This window comes from Rhopalosiphum padi, unplaced genomic scaffold (genome assembly GCF_020882245.1).
Source record: "Rhopalosiphum padi isolate XX-2018 unplaced genomic scaffold, ASM2088224v1 scaffold1, whole genome shotgun sequence".
NCBI lineage: Eukaryota > Metazoa > Arthropoda > Insecta > Hemiptera > Aphididae > Rhopalosiphum > Rhopalosiphum padi.
The window spans coordinates 9,190,167-9,213,865 of NW_026869996.1; the positions used below are offsets into that span (position 1 = coordinate 9,190,167).

Consider the following 23,699-nt stretch of genomic DNA (forward strand, 5'->3'; position numbering starts at 1 on the left):
CGAATATATCGTATTTCTTACAAATTGTACCGAGTCGTAATTTTTCATAATTTTTTTGTTGCTTTTGGTAATTAAAATGTAGAAGATTCAGTATTATTATACCGTTTAGGGTAATGTTAAACTTTTATATAACTGAAAAATATAATTATTTACTTTGAAACCAGATTCATTAAAGAAATTGACTTAAGTACCTAATGTTGAATATGACGCAGACTTGCATTAAGTAAATAAAATAAATATTTAAAAAGTTTTATGTTATACAACATAACTTTTCTAAAACTTCGCATTTTACAACTCGTTATTTTAACACATGATATAATATGTTGTTATTATGATATTCATCCATAGATTTTGAGGTTCAACTTGAAGTACTAACTTTTTAATATTATAGTTCATAGTTGTATCGTTTCGAAATCTTCGAGGTTCAATGCAGTGACACCTTGAGATCAAATTTTTGTTCTCAAAAATGTTGAATTTTAATTTTAAAATTAAGAAATTGCTAAAACCAAATTTCCCGCCAATTTCCTTTTTTGAAAACTTTAAATTTAAATCACCACTTACCGTCTAAATAATTGAGTTGAAAAACCTTTAGTATTTGGAAGATTATCTAGGGACGCATCTGCGTCGATCCTTGAAGATTTTATCTAGATGGGGCCAGTATTAAAGGGTTTAGTTTTGGAGTTAGATTTTTGAAAACGTAATAATAAATTGAATTTTTGGACAAAAATTCATAAAAAAATCAGAATTTGGACAGTTATATAATTATAAATGAGTCGACAGTTTTTAAATATTATGCAATAGTTTATGAGGAAAATAGAAAATAGCGAAAATATTGAATGTGCGGTAGGGTTGCCTATACAAAATACCTTCAAATCTGTATGCCAATTTAATAAAATACATAATGCGTTCACTATTTGAGGTGTACTGTATGACAAAATAATTTATAAAATAAATTGTATCATAGAGATAGAATAATAGAAGAATCAATCGATCAACTAATATTTTATTTTTAAAAATTAATTATAATGTATAGAACTTGCCTATATAAACCCCTTCTACTGATGAAAGAAATAAGGATCTGACAGCCTGGCTATAACTAATATTATTGAAATATAAACAAAACATAGATCACAAATGTCCATAAAACTTTTTTTTGTTGTGTAAAAAAGCTTAAAAATGTAATATAAGGATAATCATAATTCATAAGTCTTGATTTGTTTTTATAAGTATTATAAGTTTATACCTTGACATTTACCTATCAAATTTCAAAAAAAGAACAAACTTTTTCGTAGTTAAAAGTTGTCTTTCTTCTATTTTTAAGTTTTGGAAATTGTATACATGATTCTTCATAAGAAGTTATATAGCAAGTATATGTATAAAAGCATTTTCAAATGCATTGTTTTTCCTGTAAAAATGAATTTAACCTACTGCTGTACTAATGCAATAGTAAAATTAATTACTTTATTCACAATGCCATCAAATCTACTTAGTAATAATGTAGGCTGATAGAACATCTTTGTTCATAATTGTTTTTCTGATATAATGATTTTATTTCATTGAATTTAAATGTCAGTACACCCATTATTAACCTATTGTACAGCAAAGCAACACCCACTTACTCAATTTTTTTATAGTTAGGATTAAAAATTGAAAGCAAAACAGTTTCTCATAAATAGTTCTTACTGCAACCAACAGATCTGAAAATGCTTAAATACAGTTTTTGTATAAACATTATAAGATTAATTTTAATAAGAAGAACATCACTTTTTAATTTTTAAGTAGTATTTAAAAAAAAATGTAATGGGTACGTTAGTTTATTAACTCTATAATTTATTTTAAAATCATCATTTTTGAAAAAATAAAGTATAATTTTTTACTGGTAGTTACTCACTTAATAATAATATAATTAAATAACAGTAAATTTTATAAATAAAATAATTCAATAACAATAAACTTAATAAATTACATAATTTAATAATAAAAGGAATATTATAATTTATAACATTGAACAATAACAGACCTCCTACAATAATAAGTACAATTAATTCCCCAGTTGAATAGTTTTTTGTAAGTGGACAAGTAGAAAATTAAATTTAAATGAATTACAATATTCACAGTATTTACAACATAGGTACTAAGGGATAAGGTCCAATTTGTTGTGGAACATAGTCATGATTTTGGAGAACAGTCCTCTTCAAAAACATCAACAGATCATTGTTTCTGTTCAGTTACTGTACAGATTCTCTGATAATCCTTGTAGTATTTTTCTTTCAGATCTGGAAGTATAATTTCTAATTTAAAAAAGTAAATTTACATTATTCAACCATAAACATAACAAATCATGTTTATTCAGAAAATAAAAATTATACAATTTCTGTGAGGTTATTTGTGTACTGTTGTAATTCTAAAAGAACTGATTTTCAACAATAGTCAATCTTTGAAAGACTGTCTTTCTGTTTATTATATAAATTAATCATTATTTAATAATAGGTATAATATTGTCAACAATAACAATAATTAAAAACAATTTGTTTTCATACACACCATTAAAAAGCAAAAATATCCAGTACACGATTTCTATTTATAATGATACATTTACATATAACTTAGTATTTGAAGTAATAAAAATTTCTCAAAATTAAAACTAATTTTTTTCATCAATGATTGACTAATAAGGGAATTGTTCAAATTTAGGTTGAAACCAGGTTAAGCTTTGAAGGCAATATGATAAATACGCACAGCAAATAAAAAACAATTTATATACTAGACTAAATACAAATATTGATGGAACTTACTAATTTTGTTATGAATTGTTGTTACACTGTTAATTATGTTAAACATGTACCTATTAACAAAACATAAAACACATAAGATAGAATACTAACATTTATAGGACAGTGTAACATAGAGACCACAGTGCAACTAAGACGATTAACAAAGAAAAAAAAGGAAAATAATTTTAAAATAACATGTAATGATCTTATTGATAAATATAAAATATATGTAATTTATAACTTATTATGAGTTGTAAAGTATTTATGTATTATATATTTATATTGAAATAATAAGGAAATTATTTACTTTATGAGTGTAATAATATATAAGTTGTTAATGTACAACATACAAATAAGTAATAATGTGTGAAATTCTATAACAAACATTTGTTATTTAGGTCTATAGTTGCGCCAATGGCTTAAAAATAAAGGTAGTACTACTAGTACTTACTAGTTGGATATTAATTAATTAATAAACATTCAAATATATTACAAACAATTGATTTAGGCACTTATTATACACAAGTTTTACTTATGTTAAATGTTGAACCAAACTTCCAGCCAGGGGCAGCAAACGTAAAACAAGTAATCGTTATTCGTTGTCCGTTAAAGTCGTTAAAATGTTGAATAACGGTAATTTATTAATTTCGACCGACAGAATACGACGGATAAATAATGTATCTGGTTCTGGGGACCAGGCTGAGAAATTTATATACTCAAAAATCGTAGTAGAATTATTTACAATGTTGAATAGTTGGTATAAATTTGAATTTTTGCGATTTGAGGTTAGTGTTCGAACTTTTAATTTCTGTTATCACCTATAATTTCTTATCACGGGGTCCAACTCTTATCACGGGGTCCAACTGGCCCCATCCCGACCCGTTACGACACACAGCAGTACGGTGAACGCCACACAACTATCTAGTTTCTTTCTGAGGCGGTTCGGCCGACGGATGTCGTCCCTACTACGGCGACGCTCACGCCCTCTGTTGGTGTATACATTTAATAATTGACTGTTTTATAAGCAGATTAAAATAGGAATTCATAATATTTCTCAAACTTATCATATAAAAACATGTTTTATAGTGTTTATGAAGAATCAGCTAACATAATATCTATAGAAGTTAATAATAGTAAATAAGAATCATTTACTTAATATAATTGTCTGGATTACATGACACTAACTTAAGAATTGAGTGTTTTATAAGCAGATAATAATTTGAATTTTTAATATTGGTAAAGATTATCATATAAAATAATGTATTATAGAGTATATAAAGTATCTGCTTAAATGAAATGTATGCAAGTTAATAATGGTAAATTGGAGTAATTTTCTTAATATAGTCGTCCAGGTTTCAAGAGATTAACTTGAGAATTGTGGGTTTTATAAGCAGTTAAAAACATAAATATTTTATATTCGTCAAAATTATCATATAAAATCATGTTTATAGTGTTTATGAAGTATCTGCTTAAATGAAATGTATGCAAGTTAATAATAAATAATTAGAATCATTTTCTTAATATAGTGGTGTAGGTTTCAAGAGATTAACTTGAGAATTGTGGGTTTTATAAGCAGTTAAAAACATAAATATTTAATATTCGTCAAAATTATCATATAAAATCATGTTTTAAAGTTTTAATGAAGTATCTGCTTAAATGAAATGTATGCAAGTTAATTATAACAAATTAGAATCATTTTCTTAATATTTTGGTCCAGGTTTCAAGAGATTAACTTGAGAATTGTTTGTTTTATAAGCAGATCAAAAAATAAATATTTAATATTCGTCAAATTTATCATATAAAATCATGTTTTATAGTGTTTATGAAAAATCTGCTTAAATGAGATGTATGCAAGTTAATAATAATAAATTAGAATCATTTTCTTAATATAGTGGTCCAGGGTTCAAGAGATTATCTTGAGAATTGTTTGTTTTATAAGCAGATCAAAAAATAAATATTTAATATTCGTCAAGATTATCATATAAAATCATGTTTTAAAGTTTTAATGAAGTATCTGCTTAAATGAGATGTATGCAAGTTAATTATAACAAATTAGAATCATTTTCTTAATATTTTGGTCCAGGTTTCAAGAGATTAACTTGAGAATTGTTTGTTTTATAAGCAGATCAAAAAATAAATATTTAATATTCGTCAAATTTATCATATAAAATCATGTTTTATAGTGTTTATGTAAAATCTGCTTAAATGAGATGTATGCAAGTTAATTATAACAAATTAGAATCATTTTCTTAATATAGAGGTCCAGGTTTCAAGAGATTAACTTGAGAATTGTTTGTTTTATAAGCAGATCAAAAAATAAATATTTAATATTCGTCAAATTTATCATATAAAATCATGTTTTATAGTGTTTATGTAAAATCTGCTTAAATGAGATGTATGCAAGTTAATAATAATAAATTAGAATCATTTTCTTAATATAGAGGTCCAGGTTTCAAGAGATTATCTTGAGAATTGTTTGTTTTATAAGCAGATCAAAAAATAAATATTTAATATTCGTCAAAATTATCATATAAAATCATGTTTTATAGTTTTAATGAAAAATCTGCTTAAATGAAATGTATGCAAGTTAATAATAACAAATTAGAATCATTTTCTTAATATAGTGGTCCAGCTTTCAAGAGATTAACTTGAGAATTGTTTGTTTTATAAGCAGTTCTAAATATAAATATTTAATATTCGTCAAAATTATCATATAAAATCATGTTTTATAGTGTTTATGAAGTATCTGCTTAAATGAAATGTATGCAAGTTAATAATAAATAATTAGAATCATTTTCTTAATATAGTGGTATAGGTTTCAAGAGATTTACTTGAGAAATTGTTTGTTTTATAAACAGTTAAAAAAATGAATTTTTAATATTCGTCAAAATTGTCATCGTAAAAAAGCATGTTTTATAGTGTTATTGAAGTATCAGCTTAAACGAAATGTATGCAAGTTACTAATGGTAACTCTTAAGAATGAAAATTACAAGTCAAAGGTGTTTACTAATATTTATTTCAGATTATTAACAAATCTCAATTGTTTCACTGCCATTAATTTACTGTCAATTATATTCAATAACCATTACACGCACATTACATAAACCCAATATTATTAGCAGTATCTTCTAGTCCATTTTCAGCATAGGATGTTGATACCTTCGTAAGTGGTAGAAATGTGAATTCATGTTTCTGCATGCCTTGAGTGATCTGACAAACATGTCCATCTGAAAAAATGTAGTAAGTTAATAATGTATAATTGTTAAAGAATAACTTGAGAATTCAGTATTTTATAAGCAGTTAAAAATATGAATATAAAATACGAGTCAAAATAATCATATACAAAACATGTTTTATAGTGTCTATGAAGTAACAGCTTAAATGAAATATTTGAATGTCAATTATGGAAAATTAGAAACATTTGCTTACAATCTAATGGTCAGGGTTTCATGACACTGATTTTTTTTTACACTACTATTAATTTAATATCAATTATATTCAATATCCATTACTCGTACTTTGCATAAAACTATTATTATTATCAGGATCGTCTAGTCCATTTTCAACGTAGGATGTTGAAACTTTCCCATGTGGTAGAAATGGTAATTCATGTCTCAATATGTCCTGAGTATATCTGGTGTACTGCCATCTAAAAAAAAATAGTAAGTTAAATATGTATAATGGTTGGATGATAAAATGTCACTACTAGATACCATAAGGAGAACGACAATTTTTATATGACAACTAGTACGTGGACAACACTGAGTAATTCAGAAGTGGAAACTATCAAAACATAAACTAACGGACAAACTTCATTTTTATACAAAATACATGAAAGGAATTTACAATTGAAACTTAAATACAAATACGAATGTAAAACTGCAAAACATGTATAACAGATGATAATAAATAATAATTATGATAAGCCATAAAAGATAGTACAAATATACCAGAATGTTTTGTAGAAGAAATTCAAATGTATTATGAGTGTAACTAAAAAATACATTTGTACAACAACTGAAAATCGCTCCTTTTCAATACGAAAAAATGTTAAGTTGTATTATTGGTCAGAATTGACTTATAAAATCATATTTTATAGTTTTTATGAAGTAAAAATATCAGGTAAAATGAAAAAAGTGAAAGTTAAAAATTATAAATTAGAATCATTTTCTTGATCTAGTAGTCAAGGGTCAAGAAACTTACTTGTGTTAACTTCGGGCATAAAATATGAACAATTCGTTTATAATATCAAAAATCTTAATTAATAAATAACGAGTAGACTCAAAAGCTAAGTAAAAACAACGACCCGTTACGACACACAGCAGTACGGTGAACGCCACACAACTATCTAGTTTCTTTCTGAGGCGGTTCGGCCGACGGATGTCGTCCCTACTACGGCGACGCTCACGCCCTCTGTTGGTGTATACATTTAATAATTGACTGTTTTATAAGCAGATTAAAATAGGAATTCATAATATTTCTCAAACTTATCATATAAAAACATGTTTTATAGTGTTTATGAAGAATCAGCTAACATAATATCTATAGAAGTTAATAATAGTAAATAAGAATCATTTACTTAATATAATTGTCTGGATTACATGACACTAACTTAAGAATTGAGTGTTTTATAAGCAGATAATAATTTGAATTTTTAATATTGGTAAAGATTATCATATAAAATAATGTATTATAGAGTATATAAAGTATCTGCTTAAATGAAATGTATGCAAGTTAATAATGGTAAATTGGAGTAATTTTCTTAATATAGTCGTCCAGGTTTCAAGAGATTAACTTGAGAATTGTGGGTTTTATAAGCAGTTAAAAACATAAATATTTTATATTCGTCAAAATTATCATATAAAATCATGTTTATAGTGTTTATGAAGTATCTGCTTAAATGAAATGTATGCAAGTTAATAATAAATAATTAGAATCATTTTCTTAATATAGTGGTGTAGGTTTCAAGAGATTAACTTGAGAATTGTGGGTTTTATAAGCAGTTAAAAACATAAATATTTAATATTCGTCAAAATTATCATATAAAATCATGTTTTAAAGTTTTAATGAAGTATCTGCTTAAATGAAATGTATGCAAGATAATTATAACAAATTAGAATCATTTTCTTAATATTTTGGTCCAGGTTTCAAGAGATTAACTTGAGAATTGTTTGTTTTATAAGCAGATCAAAAAATAAATATTTAATATTCGTCAAATTTATCATATAAAATCATGTTTTATAGTGTTTATGTAAAATCTGCTTAAATGAGATGTATGCAAGTTAATAATAATAAATTAGAATCATTTTCTTAATATAGTGGTCCAGGTTTCAAGAGATTATCTTGAGAATTGTTTGTTTTATAAGCAGATCAAAAAATAAATATTTAATATTCGTCAAAATTATCATATAAAATCATGTTTTATAGTTTTAATGAAAAATCTGCTTAAATGAAATGTATGCAAGTTAATAATAACAAATTAGAAACATTTTCTTAATATAGTGGTCCAGCTTTCAAGAGATTAACTTGAGAATTGTTTGTTTTATAAGCAGATCAAAAAATAAATATTTAATATTCGTCAAATTTATCATATAAAATCATGTTTTATAGTGTTTATGAAAAATCTGCTTAAATGAGATGTATGCAAGTTAATAATAATAAATTAGAATCATTTTCTTAATATAGTGGTCCAGGGTTCAAGAGATTATCTTGAGAATTGTTTGTTTTATAAGCAGATCAAAAAATAAATATTTAATATTCGTCAAGATTATCATATAAAATCATGTTTTAAAGTTTTAATGAAGTATCTGCTTAAATGAGATGTATGCAAGTTAATTATAACAAATTAGAATCATTTTCTTAATATAGAGGTCCAGGTTTCAAGAGATTAACTTGAGAATTGTTTGTTTTATAAGCAGATCAAAAAATAAATATTTAATATTCGTCAAATTTATCATATAAAATCATGTTTTATAGTGTTTATGTAAAATCTGCTTAAATGAGATGTATGCAAGTTAATTATAACAAATTAGAATCATTTTCTTAATATAGAGGTCCAGGTTTCAAGAGATTAACTTGAGAATTGTTTGTTTTATAAGCAGATCAAAAAATAAATATTTAATATTCGTCAAATTTATCATATAAAATCATGTTTTATAGTGTTTATGTAAAATCTGCTTAAATGAGATGTATGCAAGTTAATAATAATAAATTAGAATCATTTTCTTAATATAGAGGTCCAGGTTTCAAGAGATTATCTTGAGAATTGTTTGTTTTATAAGCAGATCAAAAAATAAATATTTAATATTCGTCAAAATTATCATATAAAATCATGTTTTATAGTTTTAATGAAAAATCTGCTTAAATGAAATGTATGCAAGTTAATAATAACAAATTAGAATCATTTTCTTAATATAGTGGTCCAGCTTTCAAGAGATTAACTTGAGAATTGTTTGTTTTATAAGCAGTTCTAAATATAAATATTTAATATTCGTCAAAATTATCATATAAAATCATGTTTTATAGTGTTTATGAAGTATCTGCTTAAATGAAATGTATGCAAGTTAATAATAAATAATTAGAATCATTTTCTTAATATAGTGGTATAGGTTTCAAGAGATTTACTTGAGAAATTGTTTGTTTTATAAACAGTTAAAAAAATGAATTTTTAATATTCGTCAAAATTGTCATCGTAAAAAAGCATGTTTTATAGTGTTATTGAAGTATCAGCTTAAACGAAATGTATGCAAGTTACTAATGGTAACTCTTAAGAATGAAAATTACAAGTCAAAGGTGTTTACTAATATTTATTTCAGATTATTAACAAATCTCAATTGTTTCACTGCCATTAATTTACTGTCAATTATATTCAATAACCATTACACGCACATTACATAAACCCAATATTATTAGCAGTATCTTCTAGTCCATTTTCAGCATAGGATGTTGATACCTTCGTAAGTGGTAGAAATGTGAATTCATGTTTCTGCATGCCTTGAGTGATCTGACAAACATGTCCATCTGAAAAAATGTAGTAAGTTAATAATGTATAATTGTTAAAGAATAACTTGAGAATTCAGTATTTTATAAGCAGTTAAAAATATGAATATAAAATACGAGTCAAAATAATCATATACAAAACATGTTTTATAGTGTCTATGAAGTAACAGCTTAAATGAAATATTTGAATGTCAATTATGGAAAATTAGAAACATTTGCTTACAATCTAATGGTCAGGGTTTCATGACACTGATTTTTTTTTACACTACTATTAATTTAATATCAATTATATTCAATATCCATTACTCGTACTTTGCATAAAACTATTATTATTATCAGGATCGTCTAGTCCATTTTCAACGTAGGATGTTGAAACTTTCCCATGTGGTAGAAATGGTAATTCATGTCTCAATATGTCCTGAGTATATCTGGTGTACTGCCATCTAAAAAAAAATAGTAAGTTAAATATGTATAATGGTTGGATGATAAAATGTCACTACTAGATACCATAAGGAGAACGACAATTTTTATATGACAACTAGTACGTGGACAACACTGAGTAATTCAGAAGTGGAAACTATCAAAACATAAACTAACGGACAAACTTCATTTTTATACAAAATACATGAAAGGAATTTACAATTGAAACTTAAATACAAATACGAATGTAAAACTGCAAAACATGTATAACAGATGATAATAAATAATAATTATGATAAGCCATAAAAGATAGTACAAATATACCAGAATGTTTTGTAGAAGAAATTCAAATGTATTATGAGTGTAACTAAAGAATACATTTGTACAACAACTGAAAATCGCTCCTTTTCAATACGAAAAAATGTTAAGTTGTATTATTGGTCAGAATTGACTTATAAAATCATATTTTATAGTTTTTATGAAGTAAAAATATCAGGTAAAATGAAAAAAGTGAAAGTTAAAAATTATAAATTAGAATCATTTTCTTGATCTAGTAGTCAAGGGTCAAGAAACTTACTTGTGTTAACTTCGGGCATAAAATATGAACAATTCGTTTATAATATCAAAAATCTTAATTAATAAATAACGAGTAGACTCAAAAGCTAAGTAAAAACAACGACCCGTTACGACACACAGCAGTACGGTGAACGCCACACAACTATCTAGTTTCTTTCTGAGGCGGTTCGGCCGACGGATGTCGTCCCTACTACGGCGACGCTCACGCCCTCTGTTGGTGTATACATTTAATAATTGACTGTTTTATAAGCAGATTAAAATAGGAATTCATAATATTTCTCAAACTTATCATATAAAAACATGTTTTATAGTGTTTATGAAGAATCAGCTAACATAATATCTATAGAAGTTAATAATAGTAAATAAGAATCATTTACTTAATATAATTGTCTGGATTACATGACACTAACTTAAGAATTGAGTGTTTTATAAGCAGATAATAATTTGAATTTTTAATATTGGTAAAGATTATCATATAAAATAATGTATTATAGAGTATATAAAGTATCTGCTTAAATGAAATGTATGCAAGTTAATAATGGTAAATTGGAGTAATTTTCTTAATATAGTCGTCCAGGTTTCAAGAGATTAACTTGAGAATTGTGGGTTTTATAAGCAGTTAAAAACATAAATATTTTATATTCGTCAAAATTATCATATAAAATCATGTTTATAGTGTTTATGAAGTATCTGCTTAAATGAAATGTATGCAAGTTAATAATAAATAATTAGAATCATTTTCTTAATATAGTGGTGTAGGTTTCAAGAGATTAACTTGAGAATTGTGGGTTTTATAAGCAGTTAAAAACATAAATATTTAATATTCGTCAAAATTATCATATAAAATCATGTTTTAAAGTTTTAATGAAGTATCTGCTTAAATGAAATGTATGCAAGATAATTATAACAAATTAGAATCATTTTCTTAATATTTTGGTCCAGGTTTCAAGAGATTAACTTGAGAATTGTTTGTTTTATAAGCAGATCAAAAAATAAATATTTAATATTCGTCATATTTATCATATAAAATCATGTTTTATAGTGTTTATGTAAAATCTGCTTAAATGAGATGTATGCAAGTTAATAATAATAAATTAGAATCATTTTCTTAATATAGTGGTCCAGGTTTCAAGAGATTATCTTGAGAATTGTTTGTTTTATAAGCAGATCAAAAAATAAATATTTAATATTCGTCAAAATTATCATATAAAATCATGTTTTATAGTTTTAATGAAAAATCTGCTTAAATGAAATGTATGCAAGTTAATAATAACAAATTAGAAACATTTTCTTAATATAGTGGTCCAGCTTTCAAGAGATTAACTTGAGAATTGTTTGTTTTATAAGCAGATCAAAAAATAAATATTTAATATTCGTCAAATTTATCATATAAAATCATGTTTTATAGTGTTTATGAAAAATCTGCTTAAATGAGATGTATGCAAGTTAAAAATAATAAATTAGAATCATTTTCTTAATATAGTGGTCCAGGGTTCAAGAGATTATCTTGAGAATTGTTTGTTTTATAAGCAGATCAAAAAATAAATATTTAATATTCGTCAAGATTATCATATAAAATCATGTTTTAAAGTTTTAATGAAGTATCTGCTTAAATGAGATGTATGCAAGTTAATTATAACAAATTAGAATCATTTTCTTAATATTTTGGTCCAGGTTTCAAGAGATTAACTTGAGAATTGTTTGTTTTATAAGCAGATCAAAAAATAAATATTTAATATTCGTCAAATTTATCATATAAAATCATGTTTTATAGTGTTTATGTAAAATCTGCTTAAATGAGATGTATGCAAGTTAATTATAACAAATTAGAATCATTTTCTTAATATAGAGGTCCAGGTTTCAAGAGATTAACTTGAGAATTGTTTGTTTTATAAGCAGATCAAAAAATAAATATTTAATATTCGTCAAAATTATCATATAAAATCATGTTTTATAGTTTTAATGAAAAATCTGCTTAAATGAAATGTATGCAAGTTAATAATAACAAATTAGAAACATTTTCTTAATATAGTGGTCCAGCTTTCAAGAGATTAACTTGAGAATTGTTTGTTTTATAAGCAGATCAAAAAATAAATATTTAATATTCGTCAAATTTATCATATAAAATCATGTTTTATAGTGTTTATGAAAAATCTGCTTAAATGAGATGTATGCAAGTTAATAATAATAAATTAGAATCATTTTCTTAATATAGTGGTCCAGGGTTCAAGAGATTATCTTGAGAATTGTTTGTTTTATAAGCAGATCAAAAAATAAATATTTAATATTCGTCAAGATTATCATATAAAATCATGTTTTAAAGTTTTAATGAAGTATCTGCTTAAATGAGATGTATGCAAGTTAATTATAACAAATTAGAATCATTTTCTTAATATTTTGGTCCAGGTTTCAAGAGATTAACTTGAGAATTGTTTGTTTTATAAGCAGATCAAAAAATAAATATTTAATATTCGTCAAATTTATCATATAAAATCATGTTTTATAGTGTTTATGTAAAATCTGCTTAAATGAGATGTATGCAAGTTAATTATAACAAATTAGAATCATTTTCTTAATATAGAGGTCCAGGTTTCAAGAGATTAACTTGAGAATTGTTTGTTTTATAAGCAGATCAAAAAATAAATATTTAATATTCGTCAAATTTATCATATAAAATCATGTTTTATAGTGTTTATGTAAAATCTGCTTAAATGAGATGTATGCAAGTTAATAATAATAAATTAGAATCATTTTCTTAATATAGAGGTCCAGGTTTCAAGAGATTATCTTGAGAATTGTTTGTTTTATAAGCAGATCAAAAAATAAATATTTAATATTCGTCAAAATTATCATATAAAATCATGTTTTATAGTTTTAATGAAAAATCTGCTTAAATGAAATGTATGCAAGTTAATAATAACAAATTAGAATCATTTTCTTAATATAGTGGTCCAGCTTTCAAGAGATTAACTTGAGAATTGTTTGTTTTATAAGCAGTTCTAAATATAAATATTTAATATTCGTCAAAATTATCATATAAAATCATGTTTTATAGTGTTTATGAAGTATCTGCTTAAATGAAATGTATGCAAGTTAATAATAAATAATTAGAATCATTTTCTTAATATAGTGGTATAGGTTTCAAGAGATTTACTTGAGAAATTGTTTGTTTTATAAACAGTTAAAAAAATGAATTTTTAATATTCGTCAAAATTGTCATCGTAAAAAAGCATGTTTTATAGTGTTATTGAAGTATCAGCTTAAACGAAATGTATGCAAGTTACTAATGGTAACTCTTAAGAATGAAAATTACAAGTCAAAGGTGTTTACTAATATTTATTTCAGATTATTAACAAATCTCAATTGTTTCACTGCCATTAATTTACTGTCAATTATATTCAATAACCATTACACGCACATTACATAAACCCAATATTATTAGCAGTATCTTCTAGTCCATTTTCAGCATAGGATGTTGATACCTTCGTAAGTGGTAGAAATGTGAATTCATGTTTCTGCATGCCTTGAGTGATCTGACAAACATGTCCATCTGAAAAAATGTAGTAAGTTAATAATGTATAATTGTTAAAGAATAACTTGAGAATTCAGTATTTTATAAGCAGTTAAAAATATGAATATAAAATACGAGTCAAAATAATCATATACAAAACATGTTTTATAGTGTCTATGAAGTAACAGCTTAAATGAAATGTATGCAAATTAACAATGGTAAATTAGAATCATTTTCTTAATATAGTGGTCCAGGTTTCAAGATATTATCTTGATAATTGTAGGTTTTATAAGCAGTTAAAAATATAAATTTAAAATACGAGTCAAAATAATCATATAAAAACATGTTTTATGGTATTTATGAAGTATCAGCTTACATGATATATATGAAAGTTAGTAATGGTAAATAAGAATCATTTACTTAATCTAATGGTCTGGATTTCATGACACTAAGTTTTTGTTATACTGCAATTATGTTGCTATCAGTTACATTTAATTACCATTACACGTACATCGCATAAATCCAATATTATTATCAGTATCTTCTAGTCCATTTTCAACATAGGATGTTGTAACTTTCTTATGTGGTAGAAATGGTAATTCATGTCTCAGCATGTCTTGAATGATCTGCTGTACCGCAATCTGAAAGAATTTACTCAGTTAAATATGTATAGTGGTTGGAGAATAACTTGAGAATACAGTGTTTTACAAGCAGTTCAAAGTATGACTTTGTAATATTTGTTTAAATTACCATGTAAAATCATGTCAACATTCAGAATATTAAATCATTTTTTATTGTGTTTATGAAGTTTCAGCTTAAATGTAATATTTGAATGTCAATTATGGAAAATTAGAATCATTTGCTTACAATCTAATGGTCAGGGTTTCATGACACTGATTTTTTTTTACACTACTATTAATTTAATATCAATTATATTCAATATCCATTACTCGTACTTTGCATAAAACTATTATTATTATCAGGATCGTCTAGTCCATTTTCAACGTAGGATGTTGAAACTTTCCCATGTGGTAGAAATGGTAATTCATGTCTCAATATGTCCTGAGTATATCTGGTGTACTGCCATCTAAAAAAAAATAGTAAGTTAAATATGTATAATGGTTGGATGATAAAATGTCACTACTAGATACCATAAGGAGAACGACAATTTTTATATGACAACTAGTACGTGGACAACACTGAGTAATTCAGAAGTGGAAACTATCAAAACATAAACTAACGGACAAACTTCATTTTTATACAAAATACATGAAAGGAATTTACAATTGAAACTTAAATACAAATACGAATGTAAAACTGCAAAACATGTATAACAGATGATAATAAATAATAATTATGATAAGCCATAAAAGATAGTACAAATATACCAGAATGTTTTGTAGAAGAAATTCAAATGTATTATGAGTGTAACTAAAGAATACATTTGTACAACAACTGAAAATCGCTCCTTTTCAATACGAAAAAATGTTAAGTTGTATTATTGGTCAGAATTGACTTATAAAATCATATTTTATAGTTTTTATGAAGTAAAAATATCAGGTAAAATGAAAAAAGTGAAAGTTAAAAATTATAAATTAGAATCATTTTCTTGATCTAGTAGTCAAGGGTCAAGAAACTTACTTGTGTTAACTTCGGGCATAAAATATGAACAATTCGTTTATAATATCAAAAATCTTAATTAATAAATAACGAGTAGACTCAAAAGCTAAGTAAAAACAACGACCCGTTACGACACACAGCAGTACGGTGAACGCCACACAACTATCTAGTTTCTTTCTGAGGCGGTTCGGCCGACGGATGTCGTCCCTACTACGGCGACGCTCACGCCCTCTGTTGGTGTATACATTTAATAATTGACTGTTTTATAAGCAGATTAAAATAGGAATTCATAATATTTCTCAAACTTATCATATAAAAACATGTTTTATAGTGTTTATGAAGAATCAGCTAACATAATATCTATAGAAGTTAATAATAGTAAATAAGAATCATTTACTTAATATAATTGTCTGGATTACATGACACTAACTTAAGAATTGAGTGTTTTATAAGCAGATAATAATTTGAATTTTTAATATTGGTAAAGATTATCATATAAAATAATGTATTATAGAGTATATAAAGTATCTGCTTAAATGAAATGTATGCAAGTTAATAATGGTAAATTGGAGTAATTTTCTTAATATAGTCGTCCAGGTTTCAAGAGATTAACTTGAGAATTGTGGGTTTTATAAGCAGTTAAAAACATAAATATTTTATATTCGTCAAAATTATCATATAAAATCATGTTTATAGTGTTTATGAAGTATCTGCTTAAATGAAATGTATGCAAGTTAATAATAAATAATTAGAATCATTTTCTTAATATAGTGGTGTAGGTTTCAAGAGATTAACTTGAGAATTGTGGGTTTTATAAGCAGTTAAAAACATAAATATTTAATATTCGTCAAAATTATCATATAAAATCATGTTTTAAAGTTTTAATGAAGTATCTGCTTAAATGAAATGTATGCAAGTTAATTATAACAAATTAGAATCATTTTCTTAATATTTTGGTCCAGGTTTCAAGAGATTAACTTGAGAATTGTTTGTTTTATAAGCAGATCAAAAAATAAATATTTAATATTCGTCAAATTTATCATATAAAATCATGTTTTATAGTGTTTATGAAAAATCTGCTTAAATGAGATGTATGCAAGTTAATAATAATAAATTAGAATCATTTTCTTAATATAGTGGTCCAGGGTTCAAGAGATTATCTTGAGAATTGTTTGTTTTATAAGCAGATCAAAAAATAAATATTTAATATTCGTCAAGATTATCATATAAAATCATGTTTTAAAGTTTTAATGAAGTATCTGCTTAAATGAGATGTATGCAAGTTAATTATAACAAATTAGAATCATTTTCTTAATATTTTGGTCCAGGTTTCAAGAGATTAACTTGAGAATTGTTTGTTTTATAAGCAGATCAAAAAATAAATATTTAATATTCGTCAAATTTATCATATAAAATCATGTTTTATAGTGTTTATGTAAAATCTGCTTAAATGAGATGTATGCAAGTTAATTATAACAAATTAGAATCATTTTCTTAATATAGAGGTCCAGGTTTCAAGAGATTAACTTGAGAATTGTTTGTTTTATAAGCAGATCAAAAAATAAATATTTAATATTCGTCAAATTTATCATATAAAATCATGTTTTATAGTGTTTATGTAAAATCTGCTTAAATGAGATGTATGCAAGTTAATAATAATAAATTAGAATCATTTTCTTAATATAGAGGTCCAGGTTTCAAGAGATTATCTTGAGAATTGTTTGTTTTATAAGCAGATCAAAAAATAAATATTTAATATTCGTCAAAATTATCATATAAAATCATGTTTTATAGTTTTAATGAAAAATCTGCTTAAATGAAATGTATGCAAGTTAATAATAACAAATTAGAATCATTTTCTTAATATAGTGGTCCAGCTTTCAAGAGATTAACTTGAGAATTGTTTGTTTTATAAGCAGTTCTAAATATAAATATTTAATATTCGTCAAAATTATCATATAAAATCATGTTTTATAGTGTTTATGAAGTATCTGCTTAAATGAAATGTATGCAAGTTAATAATAAATAATTAGAATCATTTTCTTAATATAGTGGTATAGGTTTCAAGAGATTTACTTGAGAAATTGTTTGTTTTATAAACAGTTAAAAAAATGAATTTTTAATATTCGTCAAAATTGTCATCGTAAAAAAGCATGTTTTATAGTGTTATTGAAGTATCAGCTTAAACGAAATGTATGCAAGTTACTAATGGTAACTCTTAAGAATGAAAATTACAAGTCAAAGGTGTTTACTAATATTTATTTCAGATTATTAACAAATCTCAATTGTTTCACTGCCATTAATTTACTGTCAATTATATTCAATAACCATTACACGCACATTACATAAACCCAATATTATTAGCAGTATCTTCTAGTCCATTTTCAGCATAGGATGTTGATACCTTCGTAAGTGGTAGAAATGTGAATTCATGTTTCTGCATGCCTTGAGTGATCTGACAAACATGTCCATCTGAAAAAATGTAGTAAGTTAATAATGTATAATTGTTAAAGAATAACTTGAGAATTCAGTATTTTATAAGCAGTTAAAAATATGAATATAAAATACGAGTCAAAATAATCATATACAAAACATGTTTTATAGTGTCTATGAAGTAACAGCTTAAATGAAATGTATGCAAATTAACAATGGTAAATTAGAATCATTTTCTTAATATAGTGGTCCAGGTTTCAAGATATTAACTTGATAATTGTAGGTTTTATAAGCAGTTAAAAATATAAATTTAAAATACGAGTCAAAATAATCATATAAAAACATGTTTTATGGTATTTATGAAGTATCAGCTTACATGATATATATGAAAGTTAGTAATGGTAAATAAGAATCATTTACTTAATCTAATGGTCTGGATTTCATGACACTAAGTTTTTGTTATACTGCAATTATGTTGCTATCAGTTACATTTAATTACCATTACACGTACATCGCATAAATCCAATATTATTATCAGTATCTTCTAGTCCATTTTCAACATAGGATGTTGTAACTTTCTTATGTGGTAGAAATGGTAATTCATGTCTCAGCATGTCTTGAATGATCTGCTGTACCGCAATCTGAAAGAATTTACTCAGTTAAATATGTATAGTGGTTGGAGAATAACTTGAGAATACAGTGTTTTACAAGCAGTTCAAAGTATGACTTTGTAATATTTGTTTAAATTACCATGTAAAATCATGTCAACATTCAGAATATTAAATCATTTTTTATTGTGTTTATGAAGTTTCAGCTTAAATGTAATATTTGAATGTCAATTATGGAAAATTAGAATCATTTGCTTACAATCTAATGGTCAGGGTTTCATGACACTGATTTTTTTTTACACTACTATTAATTTAATATCAATTATATTCAATATCCATTACTCGTACTTTGCATAAAACTATTATTATTATCAGGATCGTCTAGTCCATTTTCAACGTAGGATGTTGAAACTTTCCCATGTGGTAGAAATGGTAATTCATGTCTCAATATGTCCTGAGTATATCTGGTGTACTGCCATCTAAAAAAAAAATAGTAAGTTAAATATGTATAATGGTTGGATGATAAAATGTCACTACTAGATACCATAAGGAGAACGACAATTTTTATATGACAACTAGTACGTGGACAACACTGAGTAATTCAGAAGTGGAAACTATCAAAACATAAACTAACGGACAAACTTCATTTTTATACAAAATACATGAAAGGAATTTACAATTGAAACTTAAATACAAATACGAATGTAAAACTGCAAAACATGTATAACAGATGATAATAAATAATAATTATGATAAGCCATAAAAGATAGTACAAATATACCAGAATGTTTTGTAGAAGAAATTCAAATGTATTATGAGTGTAACTAAAGAATACATTTGTACAACAACTGAAAATCGCTCCTTTTCAATACGAAAAAATGTTAAGTTGTATTATTGGTCAGAATTGACTTATAAAATCATATTTTATAGTTTTTATGAAGTAAAAATATCAGGTAAAATGAAAAAAGTGAAAGTTAAAAATTATAAATTAGAATCATTTTCTTGATCTAGTAGTCAAGGGTCAAGAAACTTACTTGTGTTAACTTCGGGCATAAAATATGAACAATTCGTTTATAATATCAAAAATCTTAATTAATAAATAACGAGTAGACTCAAAAGCTAAGTAAAAACAACGACCCGTTACGACACACAGCAGTACGGTGAACGCCACACAACTATCTAGTTTCTTTCTGAGGCGGTTCGGCCGACGGATGTCGTCCCTACTACGGCGACGCTCACGCCCTCTGTTGGTGTATACATTTAATAATTGACTGTTTTATAAGCAGATTAAAATAGGAATTCATAATATTTCTCAAACTTATCATATAAAAACATGTTTTATAGTGTTTATGAAGAATCAGCTAACATAATATCTATAGAAGTTAATAATAGTAAATAAGAATCATTTACTTAATATAATTGTCTGGATTACATGACACTAACTTAAGAATTGAGTGTTTTATAAGCAGATAATAATTTGAATTTTTAATATTGGTAAAGATTATCATATAAAATAATGTATTATAGAGTATATAAAGTATCTGCTTAAATGAAATGTATGCAAGTTAATAATGGTAAATTGGAGTAATTTTCTTAATATAGTCGTCCAGGTTTCAAGAGATTAACTTGAGAATTGTGGGTTTTATAAGCAGTTAAAAACATAAATATTTTATATTCGTCAAAATTATCATATAAAATCATGTTTATAGTGTTTATGAAGTATCTGCTTAAATGAAATGTATGCAAGTTAATAATAAATAATTAGAATCATTTTCTTAATATAGTGGTGTAGGTTTCAAGAGATTAACTTGAGAATTGTGGGTTTTATAAGCAGTTAAAAACATAAATATTTAATATTCGTCAAAATTATCATATAAAATCATGTTTTAAAGTTTTAATGAAGTATCTGCTTAAATGAAATGTATGCAAGTTAATTATAACAAATTAGAATCATTTTCTTAATATTTTGGTCCAGGTTTCAAGAGATTAACTTGAGAATTGTTTGTTTTATAAGCAGATCAAAAAATAAATATTTAATATTCGTCAAATTTATCATATAAAATCATGTTTTATAGTGTTTATGAAAAATCTGCTTAAATGAGATGTATGCAAGTTAATAATAATAAATTAGAATCATTTTCTTAATATAGTGGTCCAGGGTTCAAGAGATTATCTTGAGAATTGTTTGTTTTATAAGCAGATCAAAAAATAAATATTTAATATTCGTCAAGATTATCATATAAAATCATGTTTTAAAGTTTTAATGAAGTATCTGCTTAAATGAGATGTATGCAAGTTAATTATAACAAATTAGAATCATTTTCTTAATATTTTGGTCCAGGTTTCAAGAGATTAACTTGAGAATTGTTTGTTTTATAAGCAGATCAAAAAATAAATATTTAATATTCGTCAAATTTATCATATAAAATCATGTTTTATAGTGTTTATGTAAAATCTGCTTAAATGAGATGTATGCAAGTTAATTATAACAAATTAGAATCATTTTCTTAATATAGAGGTCCAGGTTTCAAGAGATTAACTTGAGAATTGTTTGTTTTATAAGCAGATCAAAAAATAAATATTTAATATTCGTCAAATTTATCATATAAAATCATGTTTTATAGTGTTTATGTAAAATCTGCTTAAATGAGATGTATGCAAGTTAATAATAATAAATTAGAATCATTTTCTTAATATAGAGGTCCAGGTTTCAAGAGATTATCTTGAGAATTGTTTGTTTTATAAGCAGATCAAAAAATAAATATTTAATATTCGTCAAAATTATCATATAAAATCATGTTTTATAGTTTTAATGAAAAATCTGCTTAAATGAAATGTATGCAAGTTAATAATAACAAATTAGAATCATTTTCTTAATATAGTGGTCCAGCTTTCAAGAGATTAACTTGAGAATTGTTTGTTTTATAAGCAGTTCTAAATATAAATATTTAATATTCGTCAAAATTATCATATAAAATCATGTTTTATAGTGTTTATGAAGTATCTGCTTAAATGAAATGTATGCAAGTTAATAATAAATAATTAGAATCATTTTCTTAATATAGTGGTATAGGTTTCAAGAGATTTACTTGAGAAATTGTTTGTTTTATAAACAGTTAAAAAAATGAATTTTTAATATTCGTCAAAATTGTCATCGTAAAAAAGCATGTTTTATAGTGTTATTGAAGTATCAGCTTAAACGAAATGTATGCAAGTTACTAATGGTAACTCTTAAGAATGAAAATTACAAGTCAAAGGTGTTTACTAATATTTATTTCAGATTATTAACAAATCTCAATTGTTTCACTGCCATTAATTTACTGTCAATTATATTCAATAACCATTACACGCACATTACATAAACCCAATATTATTAGCAGTATCTTCTAGTCCATTTTCAGCATAGGATGTTGATACCTTCGTAAGTGGTAGAAATGTGAATTCATGTTTCTGCATGCCTTGAGTGATCTGACAAACATGTCCATCTGAAAAAATGTAGTAAGTTAATAATGTATAATTGTTAAAGAATAACTTGAGAATTCAGTATTTTATAAGCAGTTAAAAATATGAATATAAAATACGAGTCAAAATAATCATATACAAAACATGTTTTATAGTGTCTATGAAGTAACAGCTTAAATGAAATGTATGCAAATTAACAATGGTAAATTAGAATCATTTTCTTAATATAGTGGTCCAGGTTTCAAGATATTAACTTGATAATTGTAGGTTTTATAAGCAGTTAAAAATATAAATTTAAAATACGAGTCAAAATAATCATATAAAAACATGTTTTATGGTATTTATGAAGTATCAGCTTACATGATATATATGAAAGTTAGTAATGGTAAATAAGAATCATTTACTTAATCTAATGGTCTGGATTTCATGACACTAAGTTTTTGTTATACTGCAATTATGTTGCTATCAGTTACATTTAATTACCATTACACGTACATCGCATAAATCCAATATTATTATCAGTATCTTCTAGTCCATTTTCAACATAGGATGTTGTAACTTTCTTATGTGGTAGAAATGGTAATTCATGTCTCAGCATGTCTTGAATGATCTGCTGTACCGCAATCTGAAAGAATTTACTCAGTTAAATATGTATAGTGGTTGGAGAATAACTTGAGAATACAGTGTTTTACAAGCAGTTCAAAGTATGACTTTGTAATATTTGTTTAAATTACCATGTAAAATCATGTCAACATTCAGAATATTAAATCATTTTTTATTGTGTTTATGAAGTTTCAGCTTAAATGTAATATTTGAATGTCAATTATGGAAAATTAGAATCATTTGCTTACAATCTAATGGTCAGGGTTTCATGACACTGATTTTTTTTTACACTACTATTAATTTAATATCAATTATATTCAATATCCATTACTCGTACTTTGCATAAAACTATTATTATTATCAGGATCGTCTAGTCCATTTTCAACGTAGGATGTTGAAACTTTCCCATGTGGTAGAAATGGTAATTCATGTCTCAATATGTCCTGAGTATATCTGGTGTACTGCCATCTAAAAAAAAATAGTAAGTTAAATATGTATAATGGTTGGATGATAAAATGTCACTACTAGATACCATAAGGAGAACGACAATTTTTATATGACAACTAGTACGTGGACAACACTGAGTAATTCAGAAGTGGAAACTATCAAAACATAAACTAACGGACAAACTTCATTTTTATACAAAATACATGAAAGGAATTTACAATTGAAACTTAAATACAAATACGAATG

The 23,699-nt window shown here is 25.1% G+C and overlaps 1 long non-coding RNA gene across 1 annotated transcript; it reads right to left on the minus strand.

Moving 5' to 3' along the window:
* Positions 1-1,809: 1,809 nt before the first annotated feature.
* On the minus strand, positions 1,810-3,516 carry LOC132931239 (uncharacterized). Its single transcript, XR_009662378.1, has 3 exons — positions 3,226-3,516; positions 2,796-2,845; positions 1,810-2,276 (listed from the first exon to the last, which is right to left on the minus strand). It is a non-coding gene; the product is annotated as an uncharacterized LOC132931239 (long non-coding RNA).
* Positions 3,517-23,699: the final 20,183 nt, after the last annotated feature.